This window comes from Choloepus didactylus, chromosome 2 (assembly GCF_015220235.1).
Source record: "Choloepus didactylus isolate mChoDid1 chromosome 2, mChoDid1.pri, whole genome shotgun sequence".
In the NCBI taxonomy this organism is placed as follows: domain Eukaryota; kingdom Metazoa; phylum Chordata; class Mammalia; order Pilosa; family Megalonychidae; genus Choloepus; species Choloepus didactylus.
Genome location: NC_051308.1, coordinates 85,722,894 through 85,741,568, shown reverse-complemented (window position 1 = coordinate 85,741,568; position 18,675 = coordinate 85,722,894). Strand labels below are relative to the sequence as shown.

General features: G+C 34.7%; 1 protein-coding gene across 3 annotated transcripts in view; it reads left to right on the top strand.

The window, feature by feature from the left end:
• RASAL2 (RAS protein activator like 2) overlaps positions 1-18,675 on the top strand; it is a 531,908-nt gene that overhangs the window by 79,632 nt on the left and 433,601 nt on the right. The gene's annotated exons all lie outside the window — the stretch shown is intronic.

Here is an 18,675-nt window from a genome sequence, read left to right as displayed (position 1 = left end):
TGCATAGTGGCAACATTAGTAAACTGGAACAAGTTGTAAGGATTGTTTATGTATTCTGGGTACTAGAACCTTATATATTATATAAATATATTTTCTCCCATTCTTTAAGTTGTCTTTTCACTTTCTTGATGGTGACTTCTGAAGCAAAATGTTTTCCGTTTTGATGATGTCCAGTGAATCTTTTTTTCCTTTTGTCATTTGTGCTTTTGGTGTCATAGCTGAGAAACCATTACCTACTGCAGGATCGCACAGATTTATGTCTATGATTTCTTCTAAAAATTTTATATTTTTACCTTGTATATTTAAGACTTTGAGCCTTTTGAGTCACTTATTTAATATGGTGTGATCTGTAGGGGTCTAATTTCTTTTTTAGTTTCTTTAGGTAGAAGGTTTGCTATTGATTAAAGATGTTTCTTCCTTTTAATGTAGGCTTTAACAACTGTACTTTCCTCTAAGCACTGCTTTAGCTACATTCCATAAGTTTGACATGTTGTGTTTTTCTTTTCATTCCTTTCAAAGTACTTTGCAATTGTTCTTGTGATACCTTCTTTGATCCATTGGTTATTTAGGAGTGTGTTATTTAATTTCTGCATATTTATGAATTTCTTGTTTTATTTTGTCACTGTTTTTTAATTTCTTTCAGTTGTGGTCAGAGAATATACTTTGTAGGATTTCTATTTGGAAAACTTTTTTGAACTTGTTTTATGGCTTAGCATATGGTCTATCTTGGAAATGTTCCATGTGTACTTTTGAAAAATGTGTATTCTTGTTTTTTGGGGTTGGGGGTTTTGTAGATATTTGTTAGATCCAGTTAGTTTATGGTGTTACTCAAGCCTTCTGTTTCCATATTGATTGTTTGTCTGATTGTTCTATCCATTATTGAAAGTAGTATGTCAAAGGGTCTAGCTATTGTTGTTGAATTGTCCATTTCTCCCTTTATTTCTGTCAATTTTTAATTTCATGTATTTTGGGGCTGTTCTAGTTTGCTAATGCTTCCAGACTGCAAAATACCAGAAAGGGATTCGCTTGTATAAAAGGGAGTTTATTTGGTTACACAGTTACAATCTTAAGGCCATAAAATGTCCAAGGTATGGCATCAGCAATTGGGTATCTTCACTGGATGATGTCCAGTGGTGTTCAGAAAACCTCTCTTAGCTGGGAAGGTACGTGACTGGCATCTGCTTGCACCCAGGTTGCGTTTCAAAATTGCTTTCTCCCAGATCGTTCCTTTCTAGGCCACAGCTCCTCTTCAAAATGTCACTCTCAGTTGCTCTCGGGACGTTTGTCCTCTCATAGCTTCTTCATAGCAAAAGTCTGCTTTCAATGGCTGTCTTCAAACTGTCTCTCATCTGCAGCTCCTCTCTCATCTCCTTTACGTCCTTCAAAGTGTGCCTCTTGGCTCTAGCCAGCTTGCTTCTGTCTGAGCTTATATAGTGCTCCAGTAAGCTAATCAAGGCCCATGCTTAATGGGTGGGGCCACACCTCCATGGAAATTCTCCAAAGAAAGTTCCCACCCACAGTTGAGTGATCGCTTCTCTACGGAAACATCCAATCAAAAGTCTCCAACCCAATCAACACCAATACCTTTCCTGCCCACATAAGACTGCATCAAAGATAATGGCATTTTGGGGGACATAATACATTCAGACCAGCACAGGGGCTCTGTTGTTAGTGTCTTTATATTTACAGTTCTTATCTGTTCTCTTTCGACTGACCCTTTTATCGTTATAAAATATACTTTTTTTTTTTGTCTTTAGTGGCACTGTTTGTGTTACAGTCTATTTCGTTTGCTATTATTATAGCCCATTTCAGTTCTCTTTAGTTACTGTTTACATGGGATATATTTTTTGCATTCTTTTACTTTAAACCTAGTTGTGTCTTCACATTTAAAGTGTGTTTCTTTTAGAGAGCATATTGTTGGATCATGGTTCTTTTTAATCCTTTCTGCAAATCTCTGCTTTTTGATTCAAATGTTAATTCTTTTACATTTAATGTAATTACTGATAAACTAGAATGTAGTGTGTTATTTGCTATTTGTTTCTGATATGGTGTATCTTTTGTCCTCTATTCCTTTATTACTGCCTTTTTGTTATTTAGATGTTTTCTAGGTTATCATTTTATTTCTTTTTTTATTTTTTAAATATGTTTTTAGAGTCATTTTCTTTGTAGTTGCCCTGGGGATTACAATTAACATCTTAATTTACTTCAGTCTAATTTGGATTAATACAAATTTAATTTCAATGCTGTAGGAAAACTGTATCTCCATTCCCTGCTCTCTCCATTAAGCTGTTGTAATACAAATTACTTCTTTATATGTCATATACCATTCAACACATATTTATAATTATTGCTTTATGCGTTTGTCTTTAAATCAGATAGAGAAAATTTAGAAAAAAATAGTACATATATGTTGTCATGTTTACCTGTGCAGTTACCTCTAGTGGTGGTCTTTATTTCTTTATATGGGTTTGAGTTACCATCTAGTGTCCTTTCATTTCATCTTGAAGAACTCCCTGTGGTATTTCTGGTAGGGCAAGTCTTCTAGCAATGAGTGGGTAAAAGGCAAGTTAAAGTACCACAAAAAGTAATGTTCTTACATGAGTCATTTTACTAAAAGAAATGCTGATTTTTTTCTGCTGGTTGAAATCTGCTGTTGAATCTTTGTATTGAGTTTTTCATTTTAAATTATTATACTTTGCAGCGCCAAACTTTCTGTTTGTTTCCTTTTTATAAATCCTAACTTTTTTTTGTTCAAACAGTATTTCCCTAATTTCTCTTATTTCTTTGTATTCAGATATCTTTAGCTCATTGAACACATTTGAGACAGTTAAGTTAAAGACTTTGACTAATAGTTTCAGTATATGAGCTTCCTCATGGATGGTTTTTGGAAAATTATTTGCTTCCTGTGAATGGCCATACTTTTCTTTTTCTTGGTGTGATTTGTATTTTTTTTTTTTTTTTTTTTTTGGTGAGAACAGGACATTCTGAATATTATGTTGCGCTAATTCTGAAAATTTAATGCTCTGTTGTGGGATTGCTAGCTTTTTTTTCCTTGTTAAGGGCTGAAGTTGTCAATTTGTAATTTTCCAAACTATGTTTGCTTGCATATGGGGAATGGAAAGAGAAGAGAGAAAAAAATAAAAGAAAAAAGAGGTACTTCCTCTTTAAGATACTTCTGCTGCTTTTGCCTAAGGTGGTTTGAGACAATGGCGGCCCTCAGTTTCAGCCACTTACCCCTCTCCACCCCACGTGCCCCCACTGGTCTGAGTTTCTGATGAGAAGCAGTGATCAGCAACCAGGCTACAACCTTTCCCACCCACCCACCACCTAATTCCTGGATTTTGGAGGATTAGGTCCTTATAGCTCACTCTGGCACCAGCAAGATTGTACCATAAGCCTGGGCTGCAGTTCCCACTGCTGTCTGCTCTGCTGTTAGGGGATGGGTGATGGTAGCTGCTACACAGAAGGTGAAATTCAGACATGTATGCAGTTTACTGTTGTCTTTGTTCAGCTCTTCCTTGGATGCTGCAATTGTTCCATTTGATTCCAGAGTTCTCAAATAGTTGATTCATATAGTGCTTGACAGTTCAATATTTGTTTTGGTGGAGGGACCAATTCCTTGAACTTCCTACTCTACCATCTTCTTCTCTCCCTCTTTTGAAGGACAGTTTTGCTGGATATAGAATTTTTGGCTTGTAATTTTTTTCTTTCACTACTTTAAATGTAATCCCACTGTCTTCTTGTTTCCATTGTTCTGGTAAGAAATTGGTGCTTTATCTTATTGAACATCCATTGTACTTGATGAGTTGCTTCTCTCTTGCTGGTTTTGGGATCCTCTAATTGTCTGATATTTGATAGTTTTGTTACAGTATGTCTTGGTGTGGGTCTCTGAGTTTATTTTGAGTTTGTTGGGCTTCTTTGATTTGTATATTCATGTCTTCAGGCAGTTTGGTGAAGTTTTCAGCCATTATTTCTTCAAATATTCTTTCTGTCCCTTTTTCTTCACCTTCTGGGACTCTCATAATGCATATGTTGGTATACTACATTTTGTCCCACAGATTGCTTATGCCATGTTCACTTTTTTAAAATTCTTTTTTCTTTCTCCTCTGTAGCCTAAATAATTTCAATTACTCTTTCTTCTAGTTCTCATATTCTTTCTTCTGCCCAATCGTATCTGCTTTTGAACCTCCCTAGTGTATCTTAAATTTCTGTTATTGTGTTTTTTTTACCCCCTAAATTTATGATTGGTTCTTTTTAAAATTTTCTGATTCCCCTTTTGCTCAAGCATTGTCTTCTTGATTTTCTTTAGTTGTAAATCCATGTTTTCCTTTAGCTTGTTGAACTTACTTAGGGGAGTGAACTTAACGCCTTTGGTTAGTTGTTCTAATGTCCATGCTTCCTCCATTTTATTTTGTTCCTTTGAATAGGTCACCTCTTTCTGTTTCTCTGTGTGTCTTGTAATCCTTTGTTAAAGACTGGGCATTTGAATTTTTTGATGTACTAATTCTGGAATTCAGATTCTCCCTCTTACCCATTGTTTTAGTGTATATAGGTTCTTTGGTGAGGCTCTTGTAACACTTAGCCCAATTTATACTGAACTTATAGCACAGCTCATGGTGAACAGTTAGGTTCTTCTCTGTTCTCTCTGAGCCTTTGTCTTGCCCTGGGTTTGTGATTTAGCTTTCAGGAATTCCCCAGTACATGTGACTGTTTCTCCTGCAAAAGGGAGTTTCTGTCTTCACCTTCTTCTGGGGACCTGGGCTGTGTTCTTTGTTTTAATCATGGTCTTTCAACCCAGGCAACTGTGATCAGCTCAGTTCTGCCTCAGTGCTCTGGTCTACCTTTTTGCTCCAGGTTGTAGAACTGGCTTTGCTTTGGTGCCCAAGCTCCCCCTTTCTAACTGGCTCTGCTCTGCAGCTCCACTTCCCATTTCTACACTGGCTGTGCTCTGCATCTCTGCTTCCCCTTTCTACGTTGTTCCTCTACACCAGGTAAATTCCAGGTTAGGGGACCCAGACATATGCCATGAGTCCATCTTCCATGGAGTAAATTGGGGGTCAGTGTACAAAGTCTCACAATATTTTCAATTGGGTGCAAAAATAATCACGCCCCCAGGGCCCTGCACTTTAATGCTCTTGGGCTGCCAAGCCTGTCTCATGGGTTGCACAGACAGCCTCACAGAACTGAGGGAGAGGGAGGTGTCTGGACAAGTAAATTTGTCCGTGGTCTCCTAATGGTTTTAGGTGTTTTTTTCTTTTCCCAAGTCATCATTCATTGGGTTGTTTTCTAGCTGATCGTCTTTCAGAGTTTTGGGAAAGTTGATTCTGACAGGTTCTGCCCTTTTTTTTCTTGTTTCTAAGGGGGGCTTTTTGCCATGGGTATCTTACTCTGACACTTTACTGACCAGCATCTTCATCCACTTTTCTTGCTATATGAATCAAGTATCTCTAAGAATGCTATCCCCCTTATCTTTGCAAGTTTAATTTGCTTTTCAAATGCTGTCTTTTCCATGAAAATTTCTCCTGATTTACTCTTGATTTTCTCTGATTTACCTCTTTGAAAATAACTGCTCACTCCTAGGGGTTTCTTCAACACTTTATTTGTACCTCTCTTACTATGTTCTTAATATTATATACTATGTGGTATGATACACCTTTCTTACCAGCTTTTATATCCCTTAAGAGTTGTATTCATGTCTGATTCTACTTTGAGTCGTTTTAAGTGCCTAGCACATATTTCCTTATTCAGGTATTTAAAATGCATTAGTTACATGAATGGTTGATGAAGTAGTGCTAAATCATTTCTTGAAAATTGCATTTCATTGTGACATGTACTTCCATTTCCTTAACTCCCATTCTTTTCTGGACTTGTTGAGGTCTGGTTTCTCCACACCAATGAAATAGCTTCAAGAAGATCACCAGTGAATGAATTAGCAAGTCCAATTTCTGCTTTTCAGACCTTATTATACTTCATTTCTGTATTTTACTTCCTCCTTTGTGAAACTCACATCTCCGTGACTATAGAAGAACCTTTATTTCCTAGATTTCTTAATTTCCTTTATGGAGTTCTTTTTTCCATCAGGTACCTTAAATGCTGTTTACTTTAGAGCTTCTCACTTCTATTATTTTCTTATTCTTTATAACAACCCTGGAAAAGGTAATTTGCACTATTGATGATTTCAAACGTACATCTTGAACTCAAACTTTCTTCTAATTTCAACCCGTGTATCCATGTGCATACTGGTCACCTTGTCTTTGTTATCTCTTAGATGTCTTAAAAAATCTGTACTCATTTCTTTTGTATCTGCTCCTTTTTCTACTGTTGCACTTTTGCTTAATGAATTCCAATGTCCAAATTTTAAATATAGGGTCATTCTAGAAATTTTCCTTCAGTATTCATTCAAATCTAGTTGGTCACTGGCCCTGAGCAGCTCCCTCCTTTTCATGTAGGCCACCATATGTCATCTAGACTACTACAGTGGTCTCTGGTTTGGTAACCTATTTACTGTCTTAACCTTTGGTGTTTTCCACATTACTGGTTGTGTGATCTCTAGAAATTTGATCTCTCTGGAAAGTTTGTTCTATGCTTAAAATTCTTTGAGTCCCTGTTTGTTGGTTTGTTTGTTTGTTTTTCCAGGATAATGTTCATTTCCCTTAGTTTGGTATACAAGGTTTATATGGTTTGACCCTTCTCCAGTGTCCTCTTCCACCTTTCCCTCTTGTCGTCTGTGTTTTATAAATCATACTAAACTATTTGCAGTTCACTAAGCATGTAATTTTCCTTCTTGCCACTTTGGCTTTATAATAATGTTTTATCTGATATACTTAACCTTTTTTTGCCTACCTGTTAGGTCGAAACATTTGAAATTTCCATATTTTTTGTAGATCAGAAATGGTCAAATGTTAGCAAAGCAACCTTCTGAGAATTTGTGCTTTAACTTGGGATGGAAGTAGGGAAAGTTGTGGGAAATAGGCTGTTGTAGATTAAGATTTGACATGAATTGAATCATAAATGCATGTTGGGCTTAACCAGCTTCTCTCTCTAAATCTCACAGTCACCCCAAATTACCTGTATTTGGGTTAAGTGCTGTCGTATCTACTTCCCAAAGCAGATCTGTTTCATAGCAAATTTCATACTGATTTGGGAAGTGTTCTGTCTGTCTAGTGAGAGTCTAGTTCTCACTAGACTCTGAGCTGCATAAAAGCAAGGATCATCTTTTTTTTTTTTTTATCTTCATTTTATTGAGATATATTCACATACCACGCAGTCATACAAAACAAATCGTATTTTCGATTGTTCACAGTACCATTACATAGTTGTACATTCATCACCTAAATCAATCCCTGACACCTTCGTTAGCACACACACAAGAATAACAAGAATAATAATTAGAGTGAAAAAGAGCAATTGAAGTAAAAAAGAACACTGGGTACCTTTGTCTGTTTGTTTTCTTCCCCTATTTTTCTACTCATCCATCCATAAACTAGACAAAGTGGAGTGTGGTCCTTATGGCTTTCCCAATCCCCTTGTCACCCCTCATAAGCTACATTTTTATACAACTGTCTTCGAGATTCATGGGTTCTGGGTTGTAGTTTGATACTTTCAGGTACCCACCACCAGCTAGGATCATCTTTTATAACATATTGTCTATTATACCCAAACATTGTAATACTAAATACTCTTTAAGCAGGTGAAACACTTGCCTTATGTATTCCATTGCTTTACATTGCTTTGCTCAACAGCAGTCTTTTCAAGCAGCAAGGCAGTTTTCAAGCTAATAGGTAGAGTTTGAAATTTAAAATTCATGAGATATTAGCATATCAAAATAACATAATCCAGAAGTATAAAAATTGTATTTTAAATCAGAGATCTTAATTCTTGATGACCGAATTTTGTGATATAAGTCAATTGTTCAATTTCTATATTTGAAATTATAAATAATTCAAATTATATATAACTGCTAAATAATTGGAGAATATCTACCTTTTGTGTTTTATAAAAGAGTCTGTTTCTTTAGAAGATAAATTTAATTATTCCCCATTTTGCAAAACAATACTCTCAGTTGAGAATATTTTATAATTAAGAACATTAATAATCCAATATTCTTATTTCAAAATTAAATGGCAGACAAAAATTTAGCATGGCTTATTGAAAAGTACTGAAGTAGTACTTTAGTCCTGACTAAGGTGTCATCTAGCTGTACATCTTTAAGAAAATACTTAAATTCTTTTGTTCCCCAATTTTTTGTTTATTTCTTTTACAAATGAGGAAATGAGTTTACAGTGGTTATGGAAATTAAGTGATTATATGAAAGTGCCTTGAAATAAATTAAAAGTGCTATGTACTATTTTATAATAAAGGACAGTATTTTGGCAGTTGGTGAAATTTGGGTAAGGTCTGTGTATCAACGTTAATTTCCTAACAGGTAATTTTACTGTGGTTCTGTTAGAGAATGTCTTTGTTTTTAAGGAAATACACACTCAGGTTTGGCAGGGAAGTGGTAAATGGGCACGATGCCTATCACTTATTCTCAAACGGTTCAGAAAAAAAATTGTGTATGTATGTGTATGTATATATATAACAGACACAGAGAAGAGAGGGAATGATGAAGCATATGTGGTAAAATATTAACTTAATATTTGGGGAAGAATATGTGAGAATGCTTTGTACGATTCTTTCAGCTTTTTTTGGAAGTCTGAAATTTTTCAGAATACAAAATCAAAAAGCACTATATAAAAAGAAAGTAGAGCAACTGATAGACATAGAAATTAACTCTAGGATTCCAAAATACTATTCATTAACTGTCAGATCTTATTTCTAGGGGATTGATAGATTTGGGTTACTCATCTGAGTTCTGTACTTCAATATAACGTCTTTTCCATTTTGATGCTCAACATTATGCCAATAATGAGATAGATTAATGTCTATTATAATTCCAATTTTTGAAAAAGTTGATTCATCCCAAATGGAACTGGCCCAGAATCTTCAGGGGTAATGTATTTAATTTTCAAGCATCTAAGTAAGAATTCTGGTGATAAGTAGCTTATGGTAAAGCTGTGTGTGTGTGTGTGTGTTTGTGTGTGAGTATTTGGTGTTTGAACCCTATTTCCCCTTCCTTGTTCTAGATGGTTTCCCAAAGATAAAATACCAGTAAATTTGTTGTCATTTTCCTATGTGATAGCAGAATTTTTTTCTTTTGTTTTTTAAAGGAGAAAAAGATATTTATGGCTGGGTATTGAGCATGGCATTAAAAGTGTGTTTCTCGGGCAGTGCTGTGCTTAGTGGATTACTTAGTTTAGTGAACTAATATTTTGTGAGTTTTCACTCATTTTTCTCATTTCATAAAATTAAAATTTTAAGTTTTTTTTCAGAACACATGATTTGTTTTTCAAATGTTTGTTTACTTATTCATTTATTTTTAATTTATGAACAGTGAACTTGGTGATTGACTTTTCTATTGAATCAACTCTGAGGGCCAGAACTATGTTTTATTCATAATTAAAACTGATGCTTAATGAATCTTTGGTTTTTGGGATTGAAAGGAACCTTACAAACTAAAGTAGACCTTCCCTTGGTTTTTCTGATGATAAGGGTGAAGTCTAGAGAGATTTAATGTCTCGTCCAAGATTGTCATAACATGGCAAATACTGGCCTAACACTTGGTTTGTTGCATTTTACAGGCTTTAGTTATAGATGAATAGATAATGGAATTATATTCAGAATCTGCATCTTTCTCCCTTCCTTATGCATATGTAAACACACATAATCACAGCTTACCAAACCTGCCTTACCCATCTTCCAATACTGGTGTCAACAAATATAGTTTCTCCTTAAGTATTTCCTATCTCTCACCAAAACCAAATTCATCTGTTTTTGTCTGCCTAAAAGTAAATAAGTCCTTATTTTCTAAAGGTGCTGGGGACAAGGGAGGGAGGAGGAATCTTTTTAATGGGTCATGTGTTTGTGATCTAGCTCAGTGTTGGAAAGTGTGAAAATAATGGCTGTGTGACTTTATATCCATGTGATCACTTAATGGATTTTAAAAAAATAATGCTTTTTAAAAAATTCAAATTTTGTTAATTAAATAACAGAAATTTTAAGTGAAAGTCTTCTGTGAAATGAAAAGTATTTTCATGAAGCTAAAATCCAGGAGATGCTTAATATAACTAGGATGTGGCTAAAACTTCCATTTAGTTCTAAAAGCTACCAGGGTTAGATAACCCCATATGAGTAGGTTTATTCAAAAAGGAATCTATTGAATTAATAATAAAAGAAAAATCAGTGAACAGGAGTCATTTTAAACCTTTAATTATTGAAGTACAGTTTTTAAAATTTTAAGTCATTTACGTTGGTTTTTGGAGTTTTACAACCGTTCTTTCTCGCCTCTATTCTGAGTTGTTACTCAAAACAATTAAACAAAGCCTAATTGATATATCTAATGAGTTTTGTTTTTTTATGTCACCAAGTTCTGGCAAGATATTTTCTATCTTCAGAGTTTTCTTTAGGTTTTTAGTAATGATACAGTAAGTTAGAATGTACATAAATCACTAGTTAGTTATAGTCTTTTATGCTATTTAGACACAGCACAGGATGGCAGTGGGCTACGTCCCACAGAAGACTCGGATTTTAAATTAGAGAGACAGATAAAGCATTAACAGAATGAGAAGGTAAGGATTTCTATTTTCCAGGTGACTATTGGAAACATAGCCATAGTGAATAATTTTACTGTACTTTTTTCTTGTCTTTTTTGTTGATATCTGTACGATACAAGATAGACGTAATTTCCAGTGAAAGAGGCGAGCCTATTTTTCAGGTAATGAATCAAAATAATAGATCTTCAGCTGCTTAATAGAGAATACTACTTAGAAATTGGGGGTTTGCATTAATATGATTTTTCTTTTTAAAGTAGTTGTGTGAGAAAAGAAGAGGCTGCTTTGAGGGGAAAAAACAAGTTTTTAACTATGCCTAAAAGCATTTTAAAAAATAACAGATCATTTTGGATTTAGAATGTGTTTTCAATTATAACTAAACAACCAGATTTTCCTACCAACTTGGGAAACTGCTTAAGGGTTCAACTGATTCATGGCACAAGCAGATGGCATTCTGCTTCTGGCAAAATGGGCAGAAAATTCCTTAAGCACCCACCTGCATATGTTCTATTCTTTATAAAATCCTGTGCATTTTTAAATTTAAATATGCTCTCCAGTTTTAACAGACATATTTATTAAAGTTTAAATCAACGACGACACACAAATATCCTTAGTCTTATTTTAGAGCCTGTGACAAACCCCAAAATAAAAACTGCAGACCAGAAAGTATATTGTCTTATGACTGACTATATATATATACCCTCCACACTATATCTATATATACACACACACACACAATAAATAAATACACACATATATTGTCTTATGACTGGCTATATATATACACACACACACACACATACTATATATATGTATATATAAATAAATACACATATACATTTTTATATAATATATATAAATACTATAAATAAATACACAATACATTTTTTATATAATATTATAGATAGATATAGATATATAGATACATCCCCTGAGGAGGAAATTGATCAGAAATATAAACAGAAATGTTTTATTCTTTTCATACCTTTAGCTGAACTTAGAGAGGCTTATTTTCTTTAAAGTGCTTTATAAAGGCCCGATGTTTGCACTGGTAATCTATTAAGAGGACACTTCTATTTTGGAGATAATATTCTCTTCACTCACTGTCATGTCTCATTTTAAAATTTGGAATTATGGAATGTTCTGTCTTTAATGTGGCCTGCAGGGTCTCAACAATAGCACTACTAGCTCTGTAGGCTACTGGAAATGCACACTGGGCTCTGTATTTTGGGGATGTTTACATTTGACCTCACGGCAGTCAGTGGGGCTGTCTGTACAATCTCATGAGAGGTGGGAAGTGAGTCATACAGAATGAACTCTCATTATCATTACTTGTGTTACTTCTCTTTATGGTGTGGAGTTTTACAGTTCATTACCAAGTGTTTTACAGAACATACATAGAAACTGAAGCCTAATTTCAGTATAAGTTTTTGAACATGTATGATAATGTTTAAGTTAATTGTGGCTCTGTAGATTTATTCTTTTATCTACAAAGTTGTTTTTATTTGACATTTAAGATTTCCAAGACCCTGAAGAAAGATGGATGAAGCTATTCTTAATTCTCGTCTTTTATTGGGGCAGTAATTATTGTGTGTGAGAACAATAGCAGATATAATCTTAAACTGTGAAATTATTTTTAACATTGGTATACGTGGTTGCCTGCCTGTCCTTAAAGAAATGCACCATTTGTCAATTTTTGGTGATTTCTGTGACTGCCTTGTTTTTTTTTTTTTTTTTTTTTAAAGTACTTAAGTATTTATTGTAGTACGGCCAGGCCAGACATAGATATTCAATAAGTATTTGTTGAATGAATACCATCCTTCTTGTTTTCTCATTGACAGCTTGCTTTATATTCAATATTTCTTAAATTATTGCAAGTTTTACAATTATAATATTTTTAATTATTAACTTTTTAATGTATGAATCCCACTTTAGGAACACATGCTGAAAAGGCTAAATTGGTATAAACTAACTTCTCAAGGGCCATTTAGCTCATCCCATAGAAAAACTCTTGTTTCATGGCCACACATTGTGTACCTCAGGTCGGCCTAAATTGGTTAAAGGGAGCCTGGCTATCTGTGGATGGCTTAGCTTGATATCTTTTTTTTTTTTTTTGAACATTTTCATTAATCCAAAAAATGAAAATAGGAGTAAAAATAAAAGTAAAAAGGAATACCCCAAAACATCTCATACTGCCCATCTCCCCATTATTCATTTACTTTTTGTCCCCGTATTTTCTTCTCATCTGTCCATACACTGGATAAAGAGAGAGTGAGCCACAAGGTTTTCACAATCACAGTCATACTGTATACGCTGTATAGTTAGACGATCATCTTCTGGAATCAAGGATACTGCATTTCAACAGTTTCAGATATTTCCTTCTAGCCATTCTAATACCCTAAAAACTAGAAAGGGATATCTATGTAACTCATAAGAATAATGTCCAGAATGACCTCTCAACTCCATTTGAAATTTCTTAGCCAGTGAAACTTTATTTTGTTTCATTTCTCTTACCTCTTTTGGTCAGAAAGGCTTTCTTAATCCTACGATGCTGCGTCCAGGCTCATCCCTGAGAGTCATGTCCCTCATTGCCAGGGAGATTTACACCCTGGGAGTCATGTCCTACATCGCAGGGATGGGGAGTGGGCAGTGAGTTCACCTGCCTAGTGGGACTGCCTCTTGTTTTATTAGTCAGTGTATACTTAAAGAAAAAAAAAACAATTTATAGTCTTTATGTTTGAATATCTCCAAGTCTTTATTTATCTGTAATGTTGTTTTTTCTTTCGTTTCTGATTGACAAGTTCTATTCACACAGCTTATAAAAACCCTAAGGGATCTTTGGGCAGTTTTATTAGAATTTTTTATTTTGGTGCCTTTATTGTTGCATGCCTTTTAGGTAAGGGCTTGGTTGACTTTTCAGTGGGTTCATCCACTTGAATGTTTTTATTTTTGATAGGTGCCCTTTTAAATCATTACACTTAACACTAATTGTCTCCCATTTTATGCATATAATGAGGATGCTAACTGTTGAATAGGTCCAAGAGATTATGTTTATTTTTATCCTCATGAGAGGTAGAAGCCAAAATGTGTGCAGAAGACTGTTGGTCCTGCTTGTGTCACTCCTCATAGTTGAAGAGTCTTCTCCACAATTCTCAGATCTGTGCCTTTCCCAAACATTCTATTTATTAGCCCTTTAGATTATGCAACCATATGCTGAGTTCTGAATGGAGAGAAATGGGGTAGGGTTGGATGGGTGGTGTGCCGGTTTGAGTGTATTGTGTCCCCCAAATGCCATTATCTTTGTAGTCTTGTGTGGGGCAGAAGTTTTGATGATGGTTGGATTTGCTTGGAATGTGCCCCACCCAGCTGTGGGCAATGATTCTGATGAGATGTTCTCATGGGGGCATGGCCCCGCCCATTCAGGGTGGGCCCTTATCGGTGGAGCTATATAAATGAGCTGACTTCGGGGGGGGGGGGAGAAAGAGAGTGCAGCTGGGAGTGATGTTTTGAAGAGAAGCAAGCTTGCTAGAAAGGAATGTCCTGGGAGAAAGCCGTTTTGAGGCCGGAGCTTTGGAGCAGATGCCGGCTGCCTTCCTAGCTAGCAGAGGTTTTCCGGACGCCATTGGCCATCCTCCGGTGAAGGTACCCGATTGCTGAGGTGTTACCTTGGACGCTTTGTGGCCTTAAGACTGTAACTGTGTAGTGAAATAAACCCCCGTTTTATAAAAGCCTGTCCATCTCTGGTGTTTTGCATTCTGCAGCATTAGCAAACTAGAACAGGTGGGTATTACCAAAAAACAACTTATAAAAAAATGACTAGAGTATTTACCCTTGCCCAAGAGCTGCCTTCTTACCATTCCACTTTATATATATATATATATATATTTTTATAAGAAATTTTATTTTGAGATAAATTCAAACTTACAGAAACAGTTGCAAAAACAGTACAAACCCCATACGTAGAACTCCAGCATACCCCGACCCCCCCTCCCTTGATACCCCATCCACCACCTTTAACATCCTGTCACACCACCATTTCTTTCTTTCTTTCCCTCCCTCCCTCCCTCTCTCTCTCCCTCCCTATCATCCATCCTCTATTGCTCTGTCTTCTGAACATATGAGAGCAAGCTGCACACATCCTTGAAAAAACAGTATAATTCACATATACATTTCCCATGAACAAGAACATTCTATATTTTAAAGAAATGCATGTCATACAAGAATGGAAGGTTAAAAATAGATTAGCATTTTGACTAAGTGATTATGGATACATTTATTTGCATTCTCAATTCCTTTGTGTGTGCCTGTCTTCTTTCTTATTGTCCCCACTCCTAGTTATTTATTTTAGATTTGTCTTTTCTTTGTTAGTGTAAATTGCTCCTCATTTCTGATAAATTGGTTGTTAAGAAAGATTCCAAAACATTTGAAAGTGGATTCTTGACCTCCATTTTACAAGAAATAAAGACTTGAGAATTATACATTTATAAGGTAGATTAAAGCATTTCCTCACTCTATTTTAATTTAACTTTTTTTTTTACTAGAGCACTTGTAGATTACAGAAAAATCATGCAGAAAGTACAGAGTTCCCATATATCCCCTTCTCTTACACAGTTTTCCTATTAACATTTGTATTAGTGTGATACTTCTGTTACAATTAATGAAATATTGTTATCATAATTATGATATTAAAGTTAACCCACTATTTACATTAGGTTTGCTTTTTGGGTTCAATTCTATGGGTTTTGTGTGTTTGTGTTAAAAATTATATAAAACCTAAAATTTCCCTTTTTGTCATTTTTCAAATATACAATTCAGTGGTATTAATTACATACTCAAAGTTGTACCTGCATCCCCACCATCCATTGCCAAAACTTTCTATCACCCCAAACAGAAACCCCATACCAATTAAACATTAACTCCCCATTTCCCTCCCCTTCTTGATCCCTGGTAACCTGTATTCTAGTTTCTGACTTTATGAATATGCATATTCTGTTTACTTCTTGTAAGGAAAATGATACAGTATTTGTCTTTTGCGCCTGGCTTATTTCACTTAACATGATGTCTTCAAGGTTCATCTATGTTGTAACATGTATCAGAACTTCATTCCATTTTATGATTGAATAATATGCCATTGTATGTATATACCACATTTTGTTTATCCATTCATCTGTTGATGGACACTTGGGTTGTTTCCATCTTTTGGTTATCGAGAATAATGCTATTATGAACACGGGTGAACAAGTTTCTGTTTGAGTTCTTGTTTTTCATTTCTTTTGAGTATGTGCCTAGGTAAATGCTAGGTCATGTAGTAATTCCATGTTTAATACTTTGGTGAACCAAACTGTTTTCCACAACAGCTGCACCATTTTACATTCCCACCAACAATGAATGAGTGTTCCTGTTTCTCCAAATCCTTGTCAATACTTGTTATTTTCTGTTCTTTTTTTTTTTTTTTTTTAATATAGTAGCTAATTTGGTGTATGTGAGATGGTATCTCATTGTAGTTTTGATTTGCATTTCCCTGATGGCTAATAATGCTGAGCACCTTTTCATGTGCTTATTGGCAATTTGTATATTTTCTTTGGAGAAGTGTCTACTCAAGTGTTTCCTCCATTTTTTAGTTGTGTTTTTTTGTCTTTTTGTTGTTGAGTTGTGGATGTTCTTTATATATTCTGGACATTAAAACCTTAACAGATGTACGGTTTCTATTTTGCCCTATTCTGTAAGTTGTTTTTTTACTTTCTTGATAAAGTCATTTGATGTTAAGACCTTTTTTTAATTTTGATTAAGTCCCATTTATCTATTTTTTCTTTTGTTGCTTGTGTTTTAGATATAAAGTCTAATAAAACATTGCATTACATAAGGTCCTGAAGATATTGCTTCTAGGAGTCTTATAGTTTTAGTTCTTTTATTTTGATCTTTGATTCATTTTGAGTTAATTTTCATATATAGTGTGAGGTAGGAATCCCCTTTCATTCTTTTGCATATGGATATCCAGTTCTCTCAGCACCATTTGTTGAAACAACTATTCTTTTCCTGCTGAGTGGACTTGGCACCCCTTGCAATGATCAACTGGCCAAAGGTGTAAAGGTTTATTTGTGAACTCTCAACTCAGTTCTACCAGTTTATATGTCCTTGTGCCAGTACCATGCTAATTTGATTACTGTAGCTTTGTAATAAATTTTGCAATCAGGTAGTATAAGTCCTCCAACTTTGTTCTTCTTATCAAGATGGTCTTGACTATTAGGAACTCTTACCCTTCCATATAAATTTGATAATTGGCTTTTCCATTTCTATGAAGAGGTCTGTTGGAATTGTGTTGAATCTGTATATTGTTTTGGGTAGAATGGACATCTTAGTAACATTTAGTTTTCCCATCTGTAAATATAGAATGTCCTTCATCTATTTAAGTCTTCAGTCTTTCAGCAATGTTATGCAGTGTTCCATGTGCAAGTCCTTACATCCTTGGTTAAATTATTCCTAAATATTTGATTCTTTAAGTTGCTATTGTAAATGGAATTTTTTTGTTGATTACTTCCTCAGATCGCTCAGTGCTATGTATAGAAACACACCTGAATTTTGCAAGTTTATCTTATAACCCTGCCATTTTGCTGAAGTCATTTATTAGCTTCTGGTAATGTTCTTGTGGATTTTTCAGGGTTCAGTGTGATAGAATCATGTCATCTGCAAATAAGGAGAGTTTTACTTCTTCCTTTCCAATTTGAATGCCTTTTATTTCTTTTTCTTGCCTAATTGCTCTGACTTTAACTTCCAGTATAAAGTTGAATAACAGTGGTGACAGCAGGCATACTTGTCTTGTTCCTTATCTTAGAGGGAAAGCTTTCAGCCTTTCTCCATTGAGTATCATGTTAGCTGAGGGTTTTCATATATTCTCTTTATCATATTAAGAATGCTTCCTTCTATTTCTAGTTTACTGAATGTTTTTTTATCAGGAAAGGTGCTGGGTTTTGTCAAATGCCTTTTCTGCGTTGAGATGATTGTGTTTTTTTTTTCATTCGTTCTGTTAATGTGGTATATTACATTAATGATTTTATATTGGACCAACTTTGCATACCTGAGATAAATCCTGCTCAATCGTGGTATATATTGCTTTTAAGGTGCTGTTGGATTCTGTTTGCTAATATGTTGCTGAGGATTTTTGCATCTGTGTTCATGAGGCATGTTGATTTGTAATTTTCTTTCTTGAGGTATCTTTATCCTGCTTTGGTATTAGGAAGATGGTGGCCTGATAAAATGAGTTGGGAAGTGTTCTCTCCTCTTCAATTTTTTGGAAGAGTTTGAGCAATATTGGTGTTAATTCTTCCTGGAATGTTTGGTAGAATTCACCAGTGAAGCTGACTAGTCCTGGGCTTTTCTTTGTTGGAATGTTTTTGATGATTGATTCGATCTTTTTAAGAATTATGAGTTTGTTGAAATCTTCTGTTTCTTCTTGAGACAGTGTAGATTGTTTCTGTGTATCTAGGAATTTGTCCATTTCACTTAGATTTTCTAATTTATTGTCATGCAGTTGTTTCTTTCTGTTGGATCAATAGTAATGTACCCTTTCATTTCTGATTTTAGTTCTTTACATCTTCTCTATTTTTTCTTTGTCATTTTAGCTAAAAGTTTGTTAATTTGATTGATCTTTTCAAAGAACCAACTTTTGAATTTGTTGATTCTTTTTTTTTTTTAAATCTCCATTTGATTTATCTCTGCTCTGATCTTTGTTATTTCCTTCCTTCTGCTTGCTTTGGGCTTAATTTGCTCTTTTTCTAGTTCCTCCAAGTGTGAGATTAGGTCTGTGATTTGAGATTTTTCTTCTTTTTTAATGCGAGCATTTAGAGATATAATTTTCCCTCTAAGCACTGCATTTCCTGTGTCCCATAGGTTTTTTTTCCCATCTTTTAATTTTTTTGAAAAATTCCTGATGTTACAGAACTAAACTGAAATGTATTAATATTCCACTCTTACATTTCCATGAGAAACAGAAAAAAAAAATTCATGAGCAAAAAAAAAAAAAAAGGCA